The 27,264-nt window shown below is 35.1% G+C and overlaps 1 long non-coding RNA gene across 3 annotated transcripts in view; it reads left to right on the top strand.

Moving 5' to 3' along the window:
• Positions 1 to 27,264, top strand: part of LOC136825148 (uncharacterized) — a 396,665-nt gene that overhangs the window by 264,983 nt on the left and 104,418 nt on the right. For all 3 annotated transcript variants that reach the window (XR_010849260.1, XR_010849259.1, XR_010849261.1), the window contains exon 5: positions 1,207 to 1,269. This is a non-coding gene — a long non-coding RNA (uncharacterized lncRNA). The remainder of the gene's footprint in view (positions 1 to 1,206; positions 1,270 to 27,264) is intronic.

The following is a 27,264-nucleotide window of genomic DNA, read 5'->3' as shown; positions in this document are numbered from 1 at the left end:
TTTAGATAAATTAAAAATGAATAAGCAAAAATTACGTGCAAAAACATTACAAAAAAACAAGCATTAATGCGAAAATGTTTTTATTATTAGTAGACCAATAGAAAATATGTTTAAATGAAATACAAAATAAACAAACAAAACTTGCATAAAAAAAACAGTATAAAAAACACGCAATAAAATGAAAATATTTTTAGCATAAGTAGACTCCATAGAAAATTTATTTAAATAAAATTCAAAATAAATAAGCAAAAATTGCATGCAAAAAACTTTTCCTGGCTTAAAGCCTATGAAATACATCTGGCGCTTTTGACCTTACTTTTATAGGATTTGCGAAGGGTAGTCGTCACAAAAAAAAAAAAAAAGGATTTAGTGGCTCTGACGTTTGTATTACAGTGATATTTCGTACATCCTATTCAGGATTGCTCGACGCGACTGGCTGTTTCCATTCGCGATAAATTCGTCGGATGAGAACTAATGGCGTTGCGAGAGAGAGAGAGAGAGAGAGAGAGAGAGAGAGAGAGAGAGAGAGAGAGAGAGAGATTTGGTTCCAATTCATTTCCTTTTTAATTTGTTTTATTTTGCGTAATAATGGTCGTCTTCACATTTAATGGGCGTGTTGTGTTAAATGTTTGTTTGTGTGTGTGAAAGAGAAGGAAAAAGTGAAGACTTGGTTTTTTTAAAGTACGTGTATAGTGTATATAGTGTGTAAGAGAGGAAATGAAACTTAAGGAGAATTTGAAAAAAAGGAGAATATGAAAAAAAATATCTAATGGGTTTAGGAGTTAAAAACGGAAAATTTGAAAAAATATCTAATGGGTTTAGTAGTTAAAAACGGATAATTTGAAAAAAAAAATATCCAATGGGTTTAGGAGTTAAAAACGGATAATTTGAAAAAAAATATCCAATGGGTTGAGGAGTTAAAAACGGAAAGTTTGAAAAAAAAATATCCTGCCCATAAATGTACTGAATACCATATGGAGAGACTTCTGGATTAGTATTAAAACGGTACACTTATCAACGATGTTTTCATTGATAACATTCCCAACAGCACTTATTTTTATAAACAATCCCTGAGATTGTAAAGGTAAGTGTTACAACCTACGAGATTAAAAATTAATTTTTTAGTTTGTATGTGGTAAGAAATCAATGTCCCTTCTATCTTTTCTTTTGGTTTGTAGTTTGATTATATTTTCTTTGTTCCAATAGGTTGTTCGTCCGAGAGACACTAATGGAGGCTGGAATTGATTTGCATAATAAATGAGGAGTGACGTAAGTAAACGCTAATATTTTTGTTATATAGCCAAACTTGCCTCCGCCCAATAGAAATCAGCTTGAAAAGTAGTTGTATGTTCAAATCACGCATGAAAAATCACACGGCTGTCTCACCAAAACCAGCTTCATCAGAGACAAATACACGCTATGCTCGTTTTTTGTTTAAAAAGAGTCCCTTCGGCCCCTAGCTGCAACCCTTTTCGTTCCTTTTACTGTACCTCCATTCATATTATCTTTCTTTCATCTTGCTATCCGCTCTCTCCTAACAATTATTTCATAGTGCAGCTGCTAGGATTTCCTCCTGTTACACATTTCATACCTATCTACCCTCAATTTCCTTTCCAGTGCTGAATGACCTCATAGGTCCCAGTGCTTGGCCTTTGGCCTAAACTCTATATTCCATCCCATGTGTGTGTGTGTGTGTGTGTGTGTGTTCCAGCATAACTCTGAAACGCATTGAGCAATTTCAGCCAAACTGAGTATACATATGACTTATTGTATGGAAAAGAATACTGTTGGGGTAAGACAATCACTGCCTGCAACAGGGGTGGGGGTGGGAAGGGGGTAACATGTAAAAACGATAGATTTTAGTGTCTGATCCATAGTTTTAGAGGTCGTTGAGATGAATAATGATACTCACAATGCCCTATAAATCCAAGTTCAGCCCCAATAGGAAGGGGGGGGGGTGAAAAGGGTGAAAAATAAATGCTAAAAATGACAAATGTTAGCATCTAATCCATAGTTTTCGAGATTGCTGAGATGAATAGTGACACTACTGATACCCTTCAAGTCCAAATTCAGCCCCAATAGGAAGGGGGTGGGTTGTGCGAAGGGGTGAAAAATAAAGTGTAAAAAATGACATATTAGTGTCTAATCCATAGTTTTCGAGGTCGCTGAGATGAATAGGAACACTCCCGATGCCCTTCAAGTCCAAGTTCAGCCCCAGTAGGGAGGGGGTTGAGAAGGGTAAAAATAAAATGTCAAAATTGACAGATATTAGTGTCTAATTCATAGTTTTTGAAATTGCTGAGATGAATAGTGACACCCCGACGACCTTTAAGTCCAAGTTCAGCCCCGATAGGAATGGCGGGTGAGAAGGAGTGAAATATAAAATGTCAAAAATGTTGGTCATTGTAATTGAAGCAACTATCTTAATAGGAACGGGAGAGAGTGAGAGAGAGAGAGAGAGTAGAGGGGTGTTAGGGAGGAGAAAGAGGGAAAGAGTGAGGGAGAGTTGGAGAGAGAGAGAAAGTTTATCAGTTGTCATTCAGAGTTTTCCCAGGCAGTGCCGGATTGGTTAGCTAGTATATGTATATGTATATATATATATATATATATATATATATATATATATATATATATATATATATATATATATATATATATATATATATATATATATATATATATATATATATATATATAAGCTATCCAATGTTTTTCTTGGATTATAGAAAATTTCCCTTTTGTTTTCGTTTTTTTATTCAGATTATAAAAAAAACTTCCCACGAGGATAACGGTTTGAGAGGTAATCAAATTGCCCAAGTTTATTTTTAAATCACTTCTCTCTAATTCCACAATTCTCTGACACATTTTCCACCCAAGCCTAAAAAATCCTAAGTGGAGGCAGGATTTTTCCAAGAAGTAGAGTGTTGTCGCACGTTAGAAAAGTTGGGCATGAATATTCAAGAAGCAGGTTCTGCAAGAGTTGGACTCTAATTTGCAAGCATTTAACGTCCAGAAACTCTCGTCTTTTTTTTAAGGGTCTAATCCCTGTCAAGCAAAGTAAAATATTTCTCGGATTTAACTAGATGAACGTTTAAGATCTCGAAAACGCTCACCACAGGATGCTATGCTTTGAAATGATAGGAGTCTCTCTCTCTCTCTCTCTCTCTCTCTCTCTCTCTCTCTCTCTCTCTCTCTCTCCCCCTTCTCGTCCACCACTTCTTTATTTTCGATTTTATGGTTGAATGGCTTAAAAGTAACCCTGTGTCCCGAGAGTTAAGAACTCAATATTATTTTTTTGATTCGGCAGCCAGATAAAATAGTGTATTCAAAATGTGGAAGGCCTAGTGAAAATTAGGAGGTAAAATTGGCTGAGATAAAACCAAAACCGAACACCTACATTTACGACCTTCATTATTAACTTCGTAAGTTAATAATGGTTTTTGTACTTTACCAGCAGCGTGATCCCTTTACTCTCAAACTCTGCGTATACAGAGCAACGTCACGTTAAAGTGATTCTTATTTACCTTTTATGCCTTACAGTTTTAACCGTCAGCTTTGTCACTTATGCTATACAGCGGAACGATTGTGCACTCACCCCAGTTTTCTGGAACCATTCCTTTATAGGGACATATCTTGCATACACTGATCAGCCACCCAGTTTCACTATTACTACCCCACCATACCTTCTCTGTACACTTCTGTGTCACAGTAGAATACCGTTAAAACAACTGTCATATTTTTGTTCTCTTTTTACAATCGTTAACATCTAAATCACAAGTCTTAATTTAATCCTTCTTAATTTTTTATGCTCCCCAATTACTATTACTCTGTTTACCCTAACACAGGTTGCCTAAGAAAGTAAATAAAACAACAGTCGGTACCAAGCATTTCCTGTAAACGAGTATTTAAGTATTAACCTCATATGAACTTCCAGACATGTGGAGGTACCTACACACGTTGACATGTATATTATACCCTTATTAATGTACCCAAGAATGCGTACGGTAATTTTGGCGGTACGTAAAATTAGTGTATTTTTTTGTGCAGTGCGTTTGGAGGTTGGAAGAAAATATTTTAAATGACTTCCTGGAAATTAAAATGTTATATTTGTATGTTACTACGTTAACTCATTCTTCCAGCTAGTTCTCTTACTCCCATTTGAAGTCTAAAGCAAAAAAATAATGTTTAACAATAACAATGCAATTTTTTTTAATGTAAAAGTGAATAGCCCGTGGCTAACAGGAGGCAACATACATGTTTGGATTATAAGGGCCCCCCCGACAATAACATGCCGTAGTTACCCGTGTTCCACTTTCTTTAACAAACCACCTATTCCGTTTTCATTGATATAGACTTAAATCGTATAGAGGGTAAACATTACTATTGTTAACAGAGCCTCGCTTGTAACAAACGTCTTGTTTTCATTTGTGTGTCCCATTTACAGGCAGAGTCTTCCCACTATCGGATTTAATAGTCAGAAATCAGTATTCCGGAACAAACAATCTTTCAGAGAGAGAGAGAGAGAGAGAGAGAGAGAGAGAGAGAGAGAGAGAGAGCTGCGAAGTATTGATATATTTTGAAATTTACACTTCGTATTTATTAAATGAAATTAACATAGTCTGCAGATATTCAGATAACGGAATTTTAATAAAATTTTTGTAAGGGAAATGTTTCAAACTTAAAATAATAATGAAATATCTGAATACTAATTCGTGACAAATATCGTGAAGTATTTCATATTAGCTCACACAGAACACGACTATTTTGCTCCGTTACAAGTGATAAATATGCTTTTACAAAATAATAATAATAATTAATAATAATAATAATAATAAGGTAATAAAAAGAATAATTATTGGGCTGATGTGTGTCTACTAATAATAATAATAATAATAATAATAATATTAATAATAATAATAATAATAATAATACAGGTAATAAAAAAGATGGTTATTAATTATTGGGCTGATGTGTGCTCTAATAGCTTCTCAAGATATTTGCGAACCTCTAAGACTTTACCCTGATTGTTAAGTAGAAAATGAATCTCTCCTTGCTGCTTGTGTAACTGTCGTTGATTAAGAGTAGAAAATTAAAATGTCTTTTATATGTTTTTTCTTGTTTTTATTTCTTTGAAGGGTGTCTTAATAGTTGAATTAAACTTTGTTAAATACGAATGGTGTATAATCACTGTTAATTACTGCATTGACTAATGAAATAACAGGAAGTCAGTGCTGTATTGAGTAATATTTATAATACATCTTGATTTAAAGGAGTAAACATGGAAGACTGTCAATGCTTAATAAAAAAAAATACGTTGAAAAAAGCCACGTGAATGATATAAGAATGAATAGAAACACACACACAAATAATAAAATGGTATATACTGGGAGTCGTAATATTTTAGAACCTCGAGACAGACAGGTAATGATAATAAATCAGAGTAAATTCTATTAACAGTGACATTTAACACACGTTTCGCGTGCACACTGTAATTTAGACATAGAAGTGGTATTTCATTAAGTTTGAACTTCATGTTATTTCGACAGCCTCGAGACTGCGTGTAATTCCGAAAATTCTTTACATTCAACTTTCTAGGTTTAGTTTTATTTTAAATTGAAGATCACGTACGAGACATTTAGAAAACGGAAAGTATACACATTGAAAACTTAAGCTACACATTTGAAACGGAAGACTTATCATGCTTCTGCAGAAAAGTTAGACTTATAAGGTAGACAAGTCTGACCTTTGAAACTGAAATCTTTGAGGTGCAAGAAAAACGTATATTAAGTAGAACCATTCTTTGATGTTTTTGTTATTGTATCTTGCGAGTGAATATTTCTGGTAGCACGTTAAAAGAAGAAGAAGAAGATGTCAGAAAAATGACGGTTGTTTTTACGTGATTATTAAAACAAATGTCGCTTGATTAAGAAGTAAATGGAAGTATTTCGTACTAGATGAATTAGATATATTGGGTATATAGAGGCAGTTGTTTCTTGTTAGAATGGCATCCTTTAAGGCTAGCGAGCGCTTGCAAGAGATCTGGAGGTTGAGACAAAGGATTACATCAATCTGTGTTTGGATGAAGGCAATCAAGCATAGACCCATGCCTGTCGGAAAGTCTGATATCTTGCTGCTAGTGTAATCTGTTCATAAGAGGGGTTAGGTGAGAATTACTACCATGTTTGATTTTTCCACTTAAAAATATTTACATTCCATAACTTTCACATGGAATCTATCGTGATAAAAGTGAAGAATATTATGTATATGGTATATATGTCTATATATTTTATATATATACTTATATGTATTATATATTTATACATGTATATATGTATGTATATAAAAGTATGTTATGTTTGTGTAGTATACATACATACATACAGAGAGAGAGAGAGAGAGAGAGAGAGAGAGAGAGAGAGAGAGAGAGAGAGAGAGAGAGCGGGAGGACATCAATATATTTAGGAGTGTGGATTCAGTGTATGCAGATGGGTCGACCTCTGTCGTATAATATTTAAAGGTGTTCGTCTCATATAGGGACAGCCAACATGAAGGGGGGGTGGGGGGGAAGGTAAGGGACTATCTCCTCGCCGCCCCCACCTCCACCCCCACCCTCACACTCACACTCACACTCACACAGATACCCGTCGTCATTTCTCACAAAGTTTACACAAAGATATTGAGATGGACAAAGCAGAAATAGAGGGATCGTACTGATGAAATAAAACGGCATTTAAAGTGGTACCCGTACCTTCACACGAATCTGTATTTCATTTGTATTACTGAAACATATAATGTCGTCTGTGTATTTATGTATATTATATACTCAGGAGTATGTATTATGCGTTTATGTATATATGTGCGATTTTTAATAACGAGAGATACAACAGTGTTTAAGAGGCTTAAGGTATGTGTAGTTAAAGTCATTCCCTTTCCACGAACGATTAGGAGAGATTTGAAGAGTGAAACAAAGCACTTGAATAACCAGGAAGGGAGAAGAATATTGAACTGTGAAATTATATTATAACCGCAAGCGCCATGGAAAACTTATGTAATAGTCCATGTGAATGCATGAAAGCTTTTTTTTTTTAGCCTAATTAAAGTTTGTGTATTCGGCGTCTATTCTCACTAGAACAGTGATAAATTTGAGCTTCACTCTTCTTCACCCCGAGGTAATCATGTTACTTGCAGTGACTGCAGTGTAAAACATAGTAAAAAGGCGTGTCCTGGGAGTTACTGATCAGCACTGTATGTCTGATTGTACGATTGTCACTGACCGATTAGATTCGCTTATATTCTTATTAATTTGCTGGATCTCGTTATAAAACCTTTTTGTTATGTGCTACTCTTAGCTGTTGTTATATCGGTGGCTTTAGTCAGTTAGTGTATTCCCAGTTACTATCTAGTCTCGTGGAAACAATGGTGCGTGGCTATACCACTGGGAACACGACGAAGTATTAAGTGACCGTTCTCTTACCTCACAATTGAACTTCAAGCCTTCAACAAAAGTCCTTGGGGAAGCAAATAGAATTTATAATTGGGTAAAGAAATTGTATTCTTGTAAAAATAATTCCCAACGGTTTTAGTAGGCTAGTTTAAGATCCTCAGTGTCTACTGTAAATCCAGGGCATCTGCTGTTCTTCCCCTATGACTTAATGATTTGGAAACTGTTAGACAACCTTAAGTACACACACACAGACTCAGAGTGGTTCTATTAGGAGTCAGTGCTAAGTAATGTTCGTTAGACGACCTCTTGTAAAGTACAGGATCCGTTACCAACATGAAAAAGACGGGTTCGCCTTTGACCTTTTGTTGGTGAAACTTTTGTTATGTATCCATATTCCTTCCACTTCAGTCAAGTGTAATTATGTATGGAAGAGAGGGGGAAACATTTCGTCCTTTTGCTTATGAAGTCATCCTACTCTGTTCTAATATTGTGAAGCACTTCCTTCTCTGTTCTGTTATGGAAGCATCCTCTTAACCAACTAAAAGAGAGTGGAGTCAGGTAATTTGAAGAGCGTGGAATGTAAAAAGAGAGTGGAGTCAGGTAATTTGAACAGCGTGGAGTGTAAATAGTATGTCTGGTTAATTACATGATTACAAAAGTTCGTGAAGGTAATGTTGCTGTCTGTTGACAAGAGGTCTCCGGTTTCACGTCAAAGATCACTCTGGTATTGGAGGAAATATGTGGAATATATATGTGGAATATATATGAGCATGAAGATGCGACACCTAATAGAAATTATGGATTTTATGTGTGCTTATTCTTTTTCCTGTGTTTTCTTGTATTTGTTTACGCTCATATTTAGTTGAAAATATGCATATATATATATATATATATATATATATATATATATATATATATATATATATATATATATATATATATAAATATAAATATAAATATAATATATATATATATATATATATATATATATAAATATAAATATAAATATAATATATATATATATATATATATATATATATATATATATATATATATATATATATATATATATGTGTGTGTGTGTGTGTGTGTGTGTGTGTGTGTGTGTGTGCTTAGAGAGAGACAGAAATTTTAACTTTTTCTCATAACAAAGGGGAATAAAGTAGAAATAATGAGTTAATCTTCTATATATCATATATAACTATATACATATATATTATATAAATATATATATATATATATATAGATAGATAGATAGATAGATAGATAGATAGATAGATAGATAGATAGATAGATAAATAGGCACCCATAAATTCATACATACGCAGAGAGAGAGAGAGAATCGTGTATCCAGAAAAATACATTATGGATGCATTCTAAATTGAAAACACGGTAGCTCGAGAATTATTTTTCTCATTATACGGTTCAGTCCTTTTTCTAGCAATACTTCGGGTTTCTCCGGGAAGTTGTCCCAGTGCTTTCCATTTGCTTGCCTTGAAGTTATTTCACGCGTCCCGCCACTTTCGGACGGCGCCTTCAGTCTGCACTGACCTGGTTCCATTTAGAGGGATATTTATTGTTAATCCGGAGATCGTGCTAAGCATTCATTTGGCGTAGTTTGGTTTATATTGGCTGGCTGCATTGTATTATCACTCGTTTATGGCACGATACGTTTTCGGGGTCTGTGATTTTAAGGATGATTTCACATTGTGCGCTAGTAATGAGACAGTGCTTCATGTTGGAATTCCTCATTCGTTTTGAACGTATTATCTGCAGTCAATCCCGGATGGAAATTCTGTCGAAACTATGTCATTCTCTTTCAAAAATCAGCCTCAGATCAACGCAAGTATTCCACTGTACAAGTTCTGGAAAATATTCGTCACATGTATTGATGACCTTTTTTGATTGTGAGAAGGCACTTGACAGCGTCCACAGGTCAGCGTTATGGAAGGTCTTGCTTCACTATGGTTATTTCTGTTAAAAAATGTAAAACTAGTTGGAATTACCTATGATCGAGGTGGATGCAAAGTTAATGCTGATTGGATCTCGTCAATTGAATCTGCAGTAAATAGCCTATAGTAGGATATAGAGTTGGATGTCAGGGTAGTGTGAGAAACGACACCATAAGGAAAATTTTGGATGTTCCACAAGTAGATGAGATGATGAAGAAAGGAGATGTAGATGTCCCTTTGCAACATCCGAAGACTACAAGGGTTTTTGGCATCTCATATCTTAAGTAATGATGGAACTGGCATAGTATGCTACGAATTAGATAAACCAACTAGCATGGTATCCTGTAACCATGAAAATAGTGACCGATTTGTCAGCCATCATACAATGGAGACACAATGGGCAACTGATTTGGTGTTTCATGAGCAAAACAGCAAAGGCTGACTGATAAGGGCCCCTACAGGAATTCTATGTTGGAATCTTCAAAACAAAACAATAGAGGTCTGGTAGGTCATCTTGGTAGCAAGACAGCCCGGACTAATTTGGTAAACCGTCCTGCCAACATGGTAGAAAAGGTGGATCTTTCCTAGGTAATGACCCCCAAGGGTTTTAACCTGTATCCACCTTTGCGGTGCGTGTAGTACAAGCCCGTCGGGGATGACCGTAAAAACATAAACAAAAGCCTGTAACTATCATAAAGATAATGACCCCCCAAAAAATAATAGTCCTAGATAACGACCCCCAAATTTTGCTGGGGGTCTATCTAGGAAAGATCCGAAAGGGTTGACTTATGTTGCATATTACAAGCAAGGAAAAGTCTATAAGTATACCTTCTAAAGAACAATATAAGGCCTTGCTGGAACAGGAGCCCTACCAACAAGGCTACATTGACCAACTGTAATCGTAGCCCTACTTGTAAGGCAACACTGCCGAACTGACATGGCATCTTACAGGTTAGGGAAGCTTGCCGGTTCAATTGGGACCCCCCTAACCAAAACAGCAGGTGTACAACATAGCATCTCATGACTGAGGCAATGATCGTCAACTTTTATGTCATCGTATAAGCACGATAGTGAGGGCCAGTGGTATTCCCCCTTACAAGCAAGGGTTTAAGAGATGGCAGGTATGGTATCGTACAAAGAAGCAAATGTGAGCCAGTTGGCATTTCGTCCCATGAGAAAAGACAATTAAGGCCAATTGATTTGTTGTCCAACTAACAAGTTATATTCCAAATGTTTTGACGTCCTGCGAGCATAACATTGAGGGCCAGCCACATCCTATATGCCAAGCTACGAAGGTCAACTGGTGTGATATGAAACAATGTTATTTGCTAGCAATAAAATATGCATATATGCAGGAAAATGTTGTTGCTGTCACGTGCTGGGAGAATATGAAAGCTTCATATTTTCTGTACATAAAAGCTGTTACACATTTAATTACGTTGTCAGAAAATAAGTGGCCTCTGTCATTATAGACAGCGGCATATCCGTCTGCATTCCGTCGCAGTCTGCCACTGTTCGCTTGAATTTCATTGTAGTTTTCCATTTGCGTAAGTCTATTCAACCTTCTTCCTGGATTATATCGCTTTGTCTCGAATATTTTTTTCATAATATTAAGACCGCTTTAATTACCTTGAAAGAAAGTGCTTTTCAATACAATTTAAAATCTTGGAGAACTTTGTTTAGTGTTCAGGGTTTGCTCCGTGTCGCAAACTCTCTGAGAATATGCAGCTTTAATATTAGGGCCTTTTCATTTTGAAGATGATAAAGTTTGACTAGCTAATTAGCAAGATAATTAATGGACGTAATTTTTAAAAACTGATCCTACCTGAATACCAGCAGATATCACCATCTATGAAAGGATTCCTTATAGTTTTTTAAAATATTCCTTTCTTTATGCAAAGAGCTAGGAAACTTTCCCTCCCTGTGCAGTCAGGGAAGGTTACCCTCGTTCATTACCATTCCAGGCCTGAAAATAAACAACGGAAAAAGGGGATGGAATAGAATTTTCTAATCCAGGATTATAGCAGAATAGAAGAAATCACTTGACAAAGTCTTTATTTTTTTATTCGGAAGCAATATTTGTTTACAACCTGTAGATCTGTTAATAATGATGTTATGTAAAGACTTTCTTAAGTTTTGACGGATTTCTCAAGATAGAGCTCTCGCCATATACGAGTTAGTGTTCATTGATCCCCACTGCGATCATTCAAATTTGTTCTAATGAAGAAGGGGAAAAAATTATGAAAGCCGGAATAATTCTAATGTAGATGACAGGCAAAAGCTACATAAAAGTAAGAATAATCTATGAAGAGAAAGCATATTGAGAATAGGGTTAAACGAATATGTAGATGAAGAAGAGATTGTAGGGTTATAGGAGCTGTTTCTATAATGTCAGCTCAAGTATAAGGAGGAACGGGAAAAGACTGTTAACTTCAGGACGCTGATATTTCAACAGTTCTTCTTCCTAAAAATATTACGTCTATGTTCTCTGCTGCAGGTCGAGTCCTCAGCGGTTCTTCATGTTTTCTCAACTGGTCTAGTTCCTCGTTGGACGAGTCGGTAGAGTTCTCGGCTGGCACTCTGCTAGGCCCGAGTTCGAGTCTCCGGCCGGCCAGTGAAGAAGTAGAGGAATTTATTTCTGGTGATAGAAATTCATTTCTCGGTATAATGTGGTTCGGATTCCACAATAAGCTGTAGGTCCCGTTGCTTGATAACCAATTGGTCCGTAGCCACGTAAAATAAGTCTAATCCTTCGGGCCAGCCCTAGGAGAGCTGTTAATCAGCTCAGTGGTCTGGTTAAACTAAAGTATACTTAGCTTTTTTCTCAGCTGCTCTTATCAGGGGTAGTAAAACCCCACATAATAAATAGGTGAAAGACTGGAAAAGTGGAGTTAGTGAAGACCCTGTTTTATCGAAGAATTAGTTCCTCGTTAGGCGAGTCGATAGAGTTGTGGACTAGTACTCTGCTAGGCCCGAGTTCGAGTCTCCGGCCGGCCATTGAAGAATTAGAGGAATTTATTTCTGGTGATAGAAATTCATTTCTCGATATAATGTGGTTCGGATTCCACAATAAGCTGTAGGTCCCGTTGCTAGGTAACCAGTTGGTTCTTAGCCACGTAAAAGAAGTCTAATCCTTCGGCCCAGCCGTAGGAGAGCTGTTAATCAGCTCAGTGGTCTGGTAAAACTAAGGTATACTTAACTTAATCGAAGAATTACTTGACTTTTCATTTCATTTCACTTGACGCATGATTTTGATGGACGTAGAGAAAACAGCACTTTTAAAGTCAGCAGATAACGTAAGCTAGGGTAGGCTATTTTATTTTCACTCTTCGTGCGTCATCTGAATTTTATTTTTGGCGAAGTCATTTACGCGGAGGGCATATTTCTTTCAAAACTCGTTATCTTATTATATATGTGTATATATATTAATGCATATATATATATATATATATATATATATATATATATATATATATATATATCTCGCTGCTGGGAAGAAAGGGCGTTGGGTGTATGTGTTTTTAAGCGATGTCAGGCAGGGCAGCCGATCGAGACCACAGGTCTACCCCAAAGCCAAATGTCCTAGAGTGTGCTTACCCCATACAAAAATGGGAATGTTATATATACATTATTATATATATATATATATATATATATATATATATATATATATATATATATATATATGTGTGTATTATATATATAGTGTGTGTATATATATATATATATATATATATATATATATATATATATATATATATATATATATATATATATATATATTGTCAGTAGAAGGATCCACAGTAATACTCTCGTTTATAAAGACGAAATGTATTTTAGAGCTTAAAGCTTTCGTCCATCATTTTACAAATACAATTCATCCTTATAGATAAGAGTATTACTGTGGATCCTTCTGTCGATATCTGAGAAGCACGATACGGTGTTCTTAGTTTTCATATATATATATATATTTTATATATATATATATATATATATATATATATATATATATATATATATATATATATATATATATATATATATATATTTATATATTTGTATACTGTATATTGTTTAAGCTCAACGATTATACATAATCAGGCACATTTTGTACCTTAGCATTCTTCTAAGAAAAAATTAGAACGCAAAAGCATTATACAAACCCGTTCTTGGGGTTTTTAAAAACATGGCCAAGGAAGACAGTCTTTGGTGATCGATAGGTTCTTATAAAGTGATTGCTTATGAAACTGTCCCCTTAAATTTCACGCTTCTTTTAATGTACCTCGTTCTTAAAAAGTAAAAATCAAATAAGGCTGAAAGTCTGTTAATGCATGGTTGCAGCTATTCATTTATAGACAATAATTTGACAGTAATTTTCTGAAAATTGATGACTGAACGGCAGAAACGTCAGTGTCATGAAGAGTTTTAAAAAAGCATGCATATGTTAGTAAGCGAGGCCAGAATGCCGTGAAATCTTTGTGATCATAAAACACCTTTAAAATTCCGCCTGGCTGAGTAAACCATGATCAGTCAAAATTCCACGTACGAGACATGAGTGGCATGAGAGTAAAGCCGCATTTGTCAGTTAGCATTAAGCTAACAGCAGTGTTCGAGATCAATTAGTAAGGCTGAATACATAACTGGTGGGGAGCTTCCCTCGGGGAGTGTCAATTGTACCTGGTCTCGCTTCAATTCTGAGAGGAATTGATGTGTTCTCGACACACTGGGCTTACAGAAAGCCCCCAGCTTCTCGTCCAAGGTTTGATGTTGCTGTCCAGGTATAAAATTTACAGGAAGATCGCGAGTGACTTGATTAAATAAACGGGTATAAATGGCATAAATATGATGAACCTCATGCCCAGGAAGGAAAATATCCCAAATTTTGAATATGCTAACAGATGACATTCTTTTTTAATGAGTTATACCAGGAGAATGTCAGTATTCGCCTATAAGAAAAATTTGAGAAATAGTGGATCAGACCTGGAACATAGTGTATATTGCGATATTTGAAAATTCATCGTTTGAGAAATGTTACTGGTAGTTTTTGAGATACATAATTTTCAAAGCCTTTTCTTTTTGATGCGGCAATTTTTTTTTTCCAATTTTCGTTATGTGCATTATTTTATAGTAATGATTGCAGTGTCATTGTCAGTTGTCAACCACAGCAAAGATATGGCAGTGTAATCACAATGTTGTTAGTGAGACTCGATATTTCAAGACCCTTCAAAACGATTGTAAATGATATCCACCCTTGTCAGAAAAGATTTTGCAATTGGGCTATAGTATTATGAGCTGGGAACGCAGGGACAGTGGATATCAGCGCAGTACTTTGTGGGGAAATGTTAAGATGAAAGTGTAGTATTGTTTGGCAAAGACAGTATTCCCAGTTGCACAATGTAAACTTGGGGCGCTGAAAGGAATGTAAATAGAGAAATAGAGAAACTTTTCCTGTTATAACACTCTCTCTCTCTCTCTAACGGAATATTTCCACTTTGTAAGCTACAAAGAGCAGTCTATTTAGTTCATCAAGTCTTTTGCCTTTTTTGTTTTGTTTTTCTCAATGTTAGAAAGAGAAAATAAAATCGGATGTAGAAAAAGAGGTCAGTCAGTGAACCAGAAACGACACGAAGATTTCCCAGGACACTTAGGAGACGAGCAGCGGAGTAATTTGATTTCACAGGAGTGATCTGAATTCATTTTAAATACGCGGAAGTCTAGTCACCGGAATGTGGCTGCTGAGTTTTCAGAAGAGCTTTTTTATGTTTCTTTTTTTAGTTTTCTGTAAAAGAAAACTATCGAGATGGCTTTGTCTATCCGTCCGCACTTTTTCTGTCCGCCCTCGGATCTTAAGAACTACTGGGGCCAGAGGGCTGCAAATTGGTATGTTGACCATCCACCTTCCAATCATCAAACATTCCAAATTGCAGCCCTCTAGCATCGGTAGTTTTTATTTTATTTAAGGTTGAAGTTAGCCATAATCGTGCTTCTCGCACCGCTATAGGTGCCAACATCACAGGCCACCACCGGGCTGGCTGAAAGTTTCATGGGCCGCGGCTGAGAGTTTCGTATAGCTAGTTTTTACTTGTTTTTTCTTGTAGTTCCTTGTTCCTCTTAGTTCAATCACAAATATTTCGTGATGTGCAGTATTTAATGAACTGATTTTTATACATAAATATCCCACTCCGATGAGTTTAAGTCTGCGTGATGAAACCATGATTTTATTGAGTTAACTCCAACCATCATCTAAATACTAAGTACCATTTAATGCCCAGTACAAAATATATATTTTTTATTATGATAAATTCTTTTTCATAAAGTTATTTTCTCATCAGTATCATGCCCAAATTTTATTGTAGTGGAGAGTCCAATACGAGCAAAACTGCCCCATAATAACCTCGGACACCATAGGAGAGATTTTTGTTAATTGACTTCTCTTTTGAGGTATCAAAACTTTCTATATCTAACTTTCCAGCTTCCTGTGTATTAATCCTTCATTATCTAAGTCTTTTTTTTCTATAGGTTAATCTAAAATCATTTTGAATGTACGCTTTAGCCAAACCGTTTCTATATCTAAAATATTGCAAAACAGTCTGGTCGATCATTGCACGTGTTTCGGCTTATTTTTTCATTTGTCATGTTAGTCCTTTTAGTTTCTCTGCTAGCACTCTGCTGGCCGCGAGTTCGAGTCTCCGACCGGCCAGTGAAGATTAAGAGGAATTTATTTCTGGTGATAGAAATTCATTTCTCGCTATAATGTGGTTCGGATTCCACAATGAGCTGTAGGTCCTGTTGCTAGATAACCAGTTGATTCTTAGCCACGTAAAATAAATCTAATCCTTTGGGCCATCCCTAGGAGAACTGTTAACCAGCTCAGTGGTCTAGTTAAACTAAGATATACTTAGTCCTTTTAGTACCCAACCCTCAGCTATAACTATAATGTAGAAGGTAGTCTTTGAGTCTACGGGAAATATTGTGAATTAGGTAATCTCAGAACTAAATCATTCATCAATTTTTTTGTAGCACTCATAGTTATGTAGAAGGGGCTTCAGCTATCCCGCCCCGTATCTTTGAAACTTTTTCCCCAGTCTGAGTGAATTTTAACCAGTTCACTTATTTATTTTCCTCTTCCCTCAGTGGTCGAACCGTCATTTCATTCTTTGAAGTAAAACCACCAGTTGATTTTATAATTCATGTCTTAACGAAGCTCTCAGAACCCCAGTTAAGGCTAGATTTTTCCTCAAATTGCTTTCAGCGCTGATAATTGGCACAGAGTAATGAAATACAGGTGATCTTTGCCTTTGCATAGTGTATTTTACATCACGTAGAGTCTTATGAGAGAGAGAGAGAGAGAGAGAGAGAGAGAGAGAGAGAGAGAGAGAGAGAGAGAGAGAGAGAGAAATTGTCGTTTTTGCTATGATCTAACATTTCTACAAAACTGTATTTTTCGATTTTCAGTACTTCAGTCCTGATTGCCGGTGAATATGGACCTTTGTTAAGTGAAAAGAGTATTGTTATGGAATACGCAGGTATGGTCGAGTCAAAAAAATGTAACAACACCTCCAGTGTGACAGTCCTTTTATTTCCCACGACACTAAATCAATAGGTAGTTCACTCATTAATGTGTATATGAATAAAACACAATCAGATGTCGGTCTTTACAAAATCCATGCAATCACTGTAGTGAGATTTACTTCGGGGAGACCGGTAGTACGTCCATCCCACAAAGATAAATATCCCACAAACGAGCAGTGAAATATGTTTCAGAGATTTCGTGGATTTTCGTACACAAGAGGGATACTGGCCACACCATAAATCGGAATGAGGCTGAGCTGGTTTTCAGAGGTAACTGCCCATACAAAAGAAAGATTCCGGAATCCGCCATCAGCGGAAAAACTGAGAATATGAATCTCTGAGGAGGACGCTGGAAATCTGATTTCACGGACGGGTTCATTTTATGACCTTTTCTTAAGCTAGACTCGACACAGGCGGGGGAGGGGGAGGGGTGTTTAAAGAGGGCCAAAAAGAAAGACGAATCGACCATTTGCATTACAGGACAGCCGCCGTTTTCAAATCCCACCAACGCAGGTATTCCACACCTGCTTATTCCATAAATACTCTTGTCATATACCAAATGAACCACTTTAATCAGTGACCAGTATTAAAGTCTTGTTAATCGAAGTATAAGGTTTTGTTGTGCAAACATATGTATGTATGTTTATGTGTGCATATATATATATGTGTGTGTGTGCGTGTATGTGTGTGTGTGTGTGTGTATGGATAATATATTCTGTCAAATACTTTCTTAACACTGAAGTTTCTGAACAGTAAGCGAAAGCCCACAGTTTTGTTAGATTATCGAACAAACTTTTATATTGCGGATTCATCCCTGCTGTTTTCGGTACGGCAGTGTACGAATTTCATTTGTATTTATGTACAGTTTTCAACATTACGCAGTTTACTTCCAGTATTTATCTGGCAATGGTTAATAAGTTATCATAAATCTGATCATCCATCTTATTCAAATCTTACAACAGGTGTGACTTTTCCTATGTAAGGTTCAACGCCACACAGTTTTATAGTTCCAGAAGTTTTTTCTGCCTGTGATCGAATTGTGAAATGGTTTTATTAGCCAGACAGTCGAGTCGATGAAACTTGAGTGGGTCAAACTGTCTGCATTTTTTTTAAATAGGTTCGTATTGGGCTCCCTTCGTAATTTAATTTGCTTGATGACCTTATTTTCTCGGTTGCTCTTCTAAAGTTTATTATTATTTCTGTATTTCTTTCGTTTTTTATTGGAGTCTTGGGTTTGGAACACTTTGTATTTAAAGCTAAGATTTGAGCTTGGTGTAAGATACTATTAATTTTAAGAACCTTTAAAGTAAAAAAAAAAAAATTTAAAACCGCAAGTAGTTTTGAACTCGCAGCTATTGTGTTCATTACAGACCAAGCTACAAGAGAATTTTTATTTCCACTATATTGCCAGCCTTAAGCTTAAGGTTATAGGAACCCCTAGCACGCCAATATGTGCGTGTTGGTTTATATATATATATATATATATATATATATATATATATATATATATATATATATATATATATATATATATATACATACATGTATACACGTATACATATATATATTATATATATTATATATATATATATATGTATATAGGTATACATATATAAACATATATACATGTATTGTGTGTGTGCGTTTGTGAGTTTGTATGTCGGCACAAAGTAAAGCGATCCCGTACGCATTAAAAATGCAAGATATGAATTATGTAAACAGGAAATCTGAGATATCGCAAAATTGACTGAATAATTTTCCAATTATTCATTATGAGATGCAAAAACAAACTGAGATAGTTTGGATAATGATTAGCGTGTTTTTATGTAAATGGTAACAAAGACTGGATTAGTACACAAATCTTTTAATGTAATGAACAAAGAACTTAATTAGCAATGATTATATGTCATTACTTAGTGTTCGAGGTAATTGTCTGAATGAATTTGTGCAATAACCCTAGATAATAGTATATTTCAGAAGTCTCATACACACACACACGCATGCGTGTTTTCCTTGAGTGTATGTCGGTAGATAGATATATATGTAGGTGTGTATATTATGTGTATATATACATACACCTACTTATATATATATATATACTGTATATAATGTATGTAAACATATCTGCATGTATGTGTATATATACACACGCATATATATAGGTATCAATACATTGCATATCTATATATGAATAAAATATATGTATACATATCTATACATGTACATGTGTGTTTGTATATATATATATATGTATGTATGTATATATACATATATATATATATATATATATATATATGTATATATATGTATATATATATATATATATATATATATATATATATATATATATATATATATACACACATGTACATATATGTACATAACAGTAAATTGTTTTCCCAAACAGCGTCATTTCCAGAGAGCAAAATCAAGGTGGTTGTTGAACCATCATTGAACCCTTGCCGAAGACTTCTACAACTTCATCCGCTTCACACGCCTACACAAAAGCTCATCAGCAGCGGGCAACTGCTGCACAACCCCACCCCTTCTCCCCTACCCCCACCCTTTTCTCTCGAACTTCTCACATATCTGTCTCATAATTAAAATTTAATCCTGACCCTTTTCCTCGTCCAAATTAACACTGCTCTTTTACTCTGCCTCACTTTCTCAGTCAGTATCCTACTATATACCTTCCCTCCCATTGAAGGTATCATCATGCCCTTAAACAAATTTCCCCTTTCACCCTTACTCAGGAACCTTTTCCTTATCCAGACATACCTGTAATTACACCCCTGGTCACACAGGTATTTGCCGTATCACCACTTTACAGTAATATCTCACTGAATCGTACCTATACTTTCCCTGGCACTGAAAGTAACATCATGCCCTTGTGATTGCTACAGTTTTCTTTATCACCTTTACACTTGAAAAATTTTTCCCTTTCACCCTTACCTCAGGAACCTTTTCCTTATTCAGACATACCTTACACCCACTGGTCAGACAGGCAGTCACAGTACAGCAGTATCTCAGTGTAATTATATCAACTAGAGGTTCCGTATTTTTAAACCTCCTCAAACATTTCCAGACTTACAAACTTCACTAATCCCTTCCTGTATTGTGCTGTTGACCAGTTCTTCTCGTTTATCCTCTACTCCAGCTAGTCTTCAAATTGCTCACTCCATTGACCCACTCTACATTCTTTGGAGACATCTCATTTTGTCCTTTTTTTGAGTTACATGTTCTCATTATCTGTTCTCTCTGCTCTTATTTCCCCTTAGAAAAACTCTCTGGTCTCCCCAAATTGCTTACTTTGATATTTATAATTATTAATTTTCTCACTCATTTTTGTCATTCAAGTGCAAATAAAAAAAAAGTCCTGTTTTTCCTTCACAAAACTATTTCCTAATACCAGCTCTTATCGATTTTATTCCCGCTTCCTACCCTTTTGTAACCACTAGCACTTCCAGCTGGCTTCGTGACCCCAGCCAGGAATTTGCGTACTCTTCCTCCTATTTTTTTCCGGTTTTAATCCTAACCTATTTTATACTTCTTTTATCCTATATGCTACTTTCAGTTTCTTCTTGTCATAAACCACTTGTCTTAATTATATCTCCAACTACACTTTCACCCCTTCGGCTCTTTCTTTACCTTTATCCAAATAATTAGATGAACTTGCAGTCTCTACTCTTCTTAACATTGCTCTCCGTATGCAGTGTTTACTTGCGGATTCATATGAAATATCAGCTAGTTGCCCGTAATCATAATTGTAATGCCTTAATAAGATTCTGTAATATACATCCACCGTGAAATCTGCTTCATAATATGCCAATACATTTACCGAACTCTTGCTTGTTTGCATTGGATTGTTAATCCGTGTCATTACCATTCATTAAGTTTCGTTCAGTTAATTATGAGTCTGCATGAGAATGGGAGCTGATTATCATCCATATTATCGTTGATTCGTCGAGGTATTTTTTTCTCTTTATTTATTTCGGATCTGCCTGCATATTGCGTATCACTGGAAAATTATTACATGTATATATATGCATATATTCAGCATTGTTTTCATAATTGTGTACACATGTGTGTGTGTTCCATGTTTAAAACCTACAGCAGTATACAGTATGCACACATACAAGCTCATACATTCACATTATATATATATATATATATATATAAATGCATAATATTTATGTACATTTATATATATATATATATATATATATATATATATATGTGTGTGTGTGTGTGTGTGTGTGTGTGTGCAAGCATAATATTTATGTATATTCATATATATATATATATATATATAGTTTAAGGTCCAACTAATTAAGTAAAGCTTATATTGTACTTTTGTAGCTTTAATTTTTTATTTTTTCTACGACGAATCTCTAATCATATTCTCTTACACTTGCTTGATATAATTTCCCATGTAAAATGTATTTGTTCTTGTGTATGGCAGCTGCCCTGTCTTTTATAGTGTATGATTATACGAGTCTTAATTTTAAGCCTCTGGAATTATGGAATTATGTAGTGTAAAGAATGCCTGTTGTCTTATTTTCATTTGCAGATAACTGTGGCTTTCCTGATATACCTGTTTTTAGTTAGTATTCTTTCCTTTTGTATTTAATGTTTTCTCCCATCGAGCAAGTCAAGTAATACTCCAAGTTGATAATTATAGTTGTTACTGTGACTCCACTCTTTATTCTCAGTTGAGTGAACAAAACTGGTAATCACTGCTGAAATCTTGGGCCATTTTTCATGCCAAAGTTCATTTTATTACTACTGTGAAAGCAAAAATGCTTTTGCTTTAACAAGTCCTTTCAATTTCTACAATATAATTATGAGATCATCTTCATCCATTTTCCCGAATAGTTCATCAGACACCATTCGTGAATTCCATACCAAAATATCCCTGCTTTTATTCCAGACTTTAGTTTTGGACGCAGATGAATACGTCTGTTCCGTAGCACCAGTGCAAATATAAATATGACTCCAAATTGATCATGTTTATTGTCGGTCTACCCATCTACCTCAAATTATTTCTTTATGCATGTTTACACTCCCATTAGTTCCTCATTGGACGGGTTGGTATCGTTCTCAGCTAGCACTCTGCTGGCCCCGCGTTTGATTCTCCGACCGGCCAATGAAGAATTAGAGGAATTTATTTCTGGTGACAGAAATTCATTTCTCGTTCTGATGTGGTTCGGATTCCACAATAAGCTGTAGGTCCCGTTGCTAGGTAACCAATTGGTTCTTAGCCACGTAATATAAATCTAATCCTCCGGGCCAGCCCTGGGAGAGCTGTTAATCAGCTCAGTGGTCTGGTTAAACTAAGGTATACTTAACTTTTACACTCCCACCGGTCTGTTTATAGTAACCTGTACTTCGAAATTTGCATGCGTGAGCCATGATTTGAAAATATTCTCATTAACTAGCTGTTCAAGTTACATAGTAGGCTAAAATCTTGTGCGTATAGTATTTTTCTAACTCTTAGTGCTTTTATGATACGAGAAATTTTTATTAAGGGATAGGTTTTAAAAATTTTCTTATAAGAAATTTATTCTTGAGTGATCCCTTTCTTTCGATAAACGCTTTGCTATTTTATTCCACGCTATTTGATCCTTTCTTACAGTCCTATTTAATGGTTGCATAGTTATGCAGATATTCAGGTTTCTTAAAAGGAACCTTGTTTGTTTTCATTTCTTGGTCCGTGTTATACATCAGTATGAGTCTTTTCATCTCCGGCTATTACCCATTGTCACTGGCTTTAATTTAAATCATTCATAGGACTCACTAGATTATCCTCTTCAGGACCATCTCACATCTGGAATTTTCTTTTTCGGTTTTCGAAAATGAATCATTCTTATCTTCAAAATTTGAAACACTTTTCTTTTAAGTTTCAAAATTTGTTTTCCCCGTAGGGGTGGGTAATGCATTCAGTGTACTTTATGCAGTGCACTGTAGGCATTACTTAAGATTCTTTGCAGCGTGCCTTCGGCCCCTAGCTGCAAGCCCCTTCATTCCTTTTACTGTGCCTCCGTTCATAATCTCTTCCATCATACTTCCCACCCTCTCCTAACAGTTGTTTCATAGTGCAACTGCGAGGTTTTCCTCCTGTTGCACCTTTCAACATTTTTACTGTCAAGTTTAGTTTCAAAGCTGAATGGCCTCATAGGTCCCAGCGTTTGGCCTAAATTCTATATTCCAGGTGTCTATATTTTTGTTCACTTGAGAATGTAAATGTGTCATCAATAAGTAGAGAATTACCGTAACTTTTCTGTCTACCCAAGATGTTCTTCCTCTGTCAACCTTTTGTTTGACAAATAACGTACCGCCGAATGGCTTTCGTAAAATGTTGAAATGTATCGTCCAATCTGCCATAAAAAAATTGAATCGGATTCGAGATCGTTGAGGAAAAGGATTAACCGATCTGAATCCCAACTCTGATCAGGATCGTAAAACATTCCTCCAGCTTTCGCCGACTTCAACGTTAGGTCGCAGTGTCAGGAGGCAAGCGTCCGATCCATATATCGCGAGTTTCTTCCTAACTGCTTCCCCTTTGATGTTATCCGGCGCTGAGTAGGTGGCTATAATGTTGGCGCGTTGGCCGCCTCAATTTCCTATTGCCAGACATTCCGTGCCTCTTTAATGTGAGTACATTCGGCCACATTTTAACGGTTTAAGGGAGCTACTGGCTTCTCCTGCTGGTGCGTTGGGCTTAACGCCCGTTTGCTGGGATTTCGTTTTTCAATTTGTTTTGTATTTATTCCTGTTTTTGGATGGTAGTTTTTTTTATCGTGTATAAAGCGTCATTTATACATACGGGTCGTGATGCATGGTAGCTTTGATATATATATATATATATATATATATATACCGTTTATTTTATATGTATATACATATATATACATACGAATATATATATATTTTATATGTATATATGTCTACATACATATATATGTAGATATATGTGTCTTTATGTATGTTTATATATGTTTACAGTATAACATATATATATATATATATATATATATATATATATATATATATATATATATATATATATAGATAGATAGATATATAAATAGATATGGCAACGATTTATCACACAGGTTTATAAAAGATTCACTATCTTCGTTAACACAGTTCTGTAAGATAGTGAGGGATAGCAAGTTAGGTACTTATTCAATTTTAATAATAATAATAATAATAATAATAATAATAATAATAATAATAATAAAATGTGATTTCACTAGCAAGATCTTGGACATCCCAACGTGGATCATTTTGGCAGAGAGAAAGAGAGAGAGAGAGAGAGAGAGAGAGAGACAGTACGTTGTGGGGCTCTTTTGGGAGAATCCAGGGCAGTAAGAAATGTTCCGCAATGCGTACCTGTGTGTCCACTCTTTTTAAAAGTAACAAGATTTAAGCCTCCGAGGGGAAGAAGTTTCTTGGACTCTTCGAAGATGGAAAAGAAAAAAAAAGCGAGAAAAACACCAAGAGTCTCCCACGTGACTCACGGGGAGTGAGAGTGATCTCATCACCGAAAACATAATATTTCTACGATTAACGGATGGTTTGGTTTGGTGGTGGTTGATTGATAGTAAATGGTTTTGGGTCATTTCAAGATCATAAACTCGTTTCTACAACACAGACATGGTGGATGTCATGCAGTTGCAAACAACAGCAAGTTTATGATTATATATATATATGTGTGTGTGTGTGTACGTATGTATTTATGTATTTTATATATATATATATGTGTGTGTGTGTGTGTACGTATGTATTTATGTATTTTTGTATACATATATACACAATATTTATATGTATATATTATGTATGTATTATGTATATATACACTATGTATATATATGCATATATATATATATATATATATATAATATATATATATATATATATATATATATATATATATATATATATATATATATATATATATATATATATATATATAGTTTACTCATAAAAAAGGGTTTAATAAAAGGTCACTTAATATAAACTTCAAGTATACTCAGATTCAGAAATAGCATAGTTTTCGGGAATTTATTGATTGAGGAATTAACCAAACTGGATCAAGTGAATGGAAGCTGGAACTAAATTGATCACCACTAGCCACTGTGCAAGCTTCCTTCATATATGAGTTAGCCTCATTTTGGAACAGCTGAGGTGGTGAATTGTGCCACTATCTGCCAATTCCATAATAGATTAGATAAAGTGAATAACACATTTGTGAGTTATTTATTTTACATTTTTTTCAACCTGTCTCTTTAGATGGACTAGTGAGATATATATATATATATATATATATATATATATATATATATATATATATATATATATATATACATATATATATATATATATATATATATATATATATATATATATATATATATATATATATATATATATATATATATATATATATATATATATACTTGTGTGTATGTGTAAAATATATACATATATATGTGTAAAATATATATATTTATATAGCAAAGTGGACAGCATGGACAACAATGGGTTAATGAAGTGTATAATTCCTTTTGCCGTAATGTTCAGTCAGTTTATAAATCTGGTAAGATAAAAAAATATAACCCAAGTTGACCAGTTAAAATAAATAAACCGAGTTCTTACTTGACTTCTTATAGGGGGCGTATCTAACCTTCACGCATCTGCTATACGATCAATGTCCATCATACTATAGAAGATATTTTTAATTCAGAGAAACGTAAGTTCACTGAAAGTGCAAACGACATTCCCCAGCACATCTTGCCCCATAATGTAAGCATTCGGACACATTTCCAAAGTTGGGGAGTGTCCTGTCGTCATCTTTAGTAGGAAAGTCTCTCTGTCGAGTCCCTTCCTATGTTGGGATTCATGGAAATGAGGTGGCTGACAAGTATGCCGAAAGACCTGCTCACCGTCGTATATACATCAAATAAATCGTGTTCCCCTCTTGGGCATGAAACGACCCATAAAGTCATATATTTGAAGGAAATGGCAAGAGGAATGGTCCTCCCCTCTCATAACCAAAAGTAAGAAATATAAAGGCATAAGAATTCACTCGGGTTATTGGTCAGCGTCTTCCATACAGACAGGTCTAGTGAAATTGTTTTAAGTCGGCTGAAGAGTGGGCAGACGTACTTAGCCTATAAATCAGTCTGTTTTAGAAGGTAGTAGTGACCCTTTGTGTGTTCATTATGTTGCGATACTAGCTGACCTACTTTGGTGTTTCACTCAAAGCATAGTTGCTGGCGACAGACACTCCATCTTCATGGAAAATCCTTGTCGAAAATTTTGGAGATGATGAAGGCTTCTCTGCGCTCTTCACTTTTATTTTCTTAAATTTATTTGCATTTTTATTTTCATTCTTTGTATCTTTTACTTGATTTCTTAATACACACGTATATACATACATATATATATATATATTATATATATACATATACTTATACATATATAAATTTACATATAATATTTTCGTTCCCCTAGTGTATTTCTTTATTTTCTTTATTTGTATATCGATACATTTTTATTTTTTTTTAATATAACCGTAACTGTAATGTATGACTGAACGAATGGGTCACTATTATACTCTGAGTGAAATTATGGTTTTTAACTTGTTCTTCTGCTATATATTATCATCTCACAAAAATCCGTCACATTTAGCAATGAATGACCTTAGGATCCCAGTGCATGGGTTGGGTTCCTAAATTTTATACTTCGTCCTTTTCAGCTTTGATAGTATGCAGAACTGTAGTTAGAACCCCATATTCAAAGATATTATCAATACCATGTTCAGTATGTCAAGAAATGTATGTTTGTGTCTGTGTGTTTGTGTGAGAGAGAGAGAGAGAGAGAGAGAGAGAGAGAGAGAGAGAGAGAAAATAAATAACTTAAGCTCTGTAATACGATTTCACCTGCGTTTGCCAAAAGGTCGCACGATGCCATTTTGATGATGTATAGTCATTGCCCCGAAAGGATACGGGCATTTTAATATTCTAAACTACGCCGTTGTGATGACTGCATCGAGTTCCCAGTAAAACAATTAGGGTTGAAAATTGGGTCGTACTGCCAAACCAACAGCGCTGGACGCTCCTTGTTCCTCGTAGCCTTTTGCAACATCGTCCAGTTTTCCTCTCCCCTCGAAAAATCTAATAATACATTAATCACCCGTATGGCATTTACTATGACCTCTCCTGCTGTATCGTTGGCAAAAAAATACATCAAAGATTAAAGGGCTTTTGATCCATTTACAGAAACGAGATT

This window comes from Macrobrachium rosenbergii, chromosome 37 (genome assembly GCF_040412425.1).
Source record: "Macrobrachium rosenbergii isolate ZJJX-2024 chromosome 37, ASM4041242v1, whole genome shotgun sequence".
Lineage (NCBI taxonomy): Eukaryota > Metazoa > Arthropoda > Malacostraca > Decapoda > Palaemonidae > Macrobrachium > Macrobrachium rosenbergii.
The sequence above is the reverse complement of the archived record's forward strand: the minus strand, read 5'-3'. Positions and strand labels throughout refer to the sequence as shown.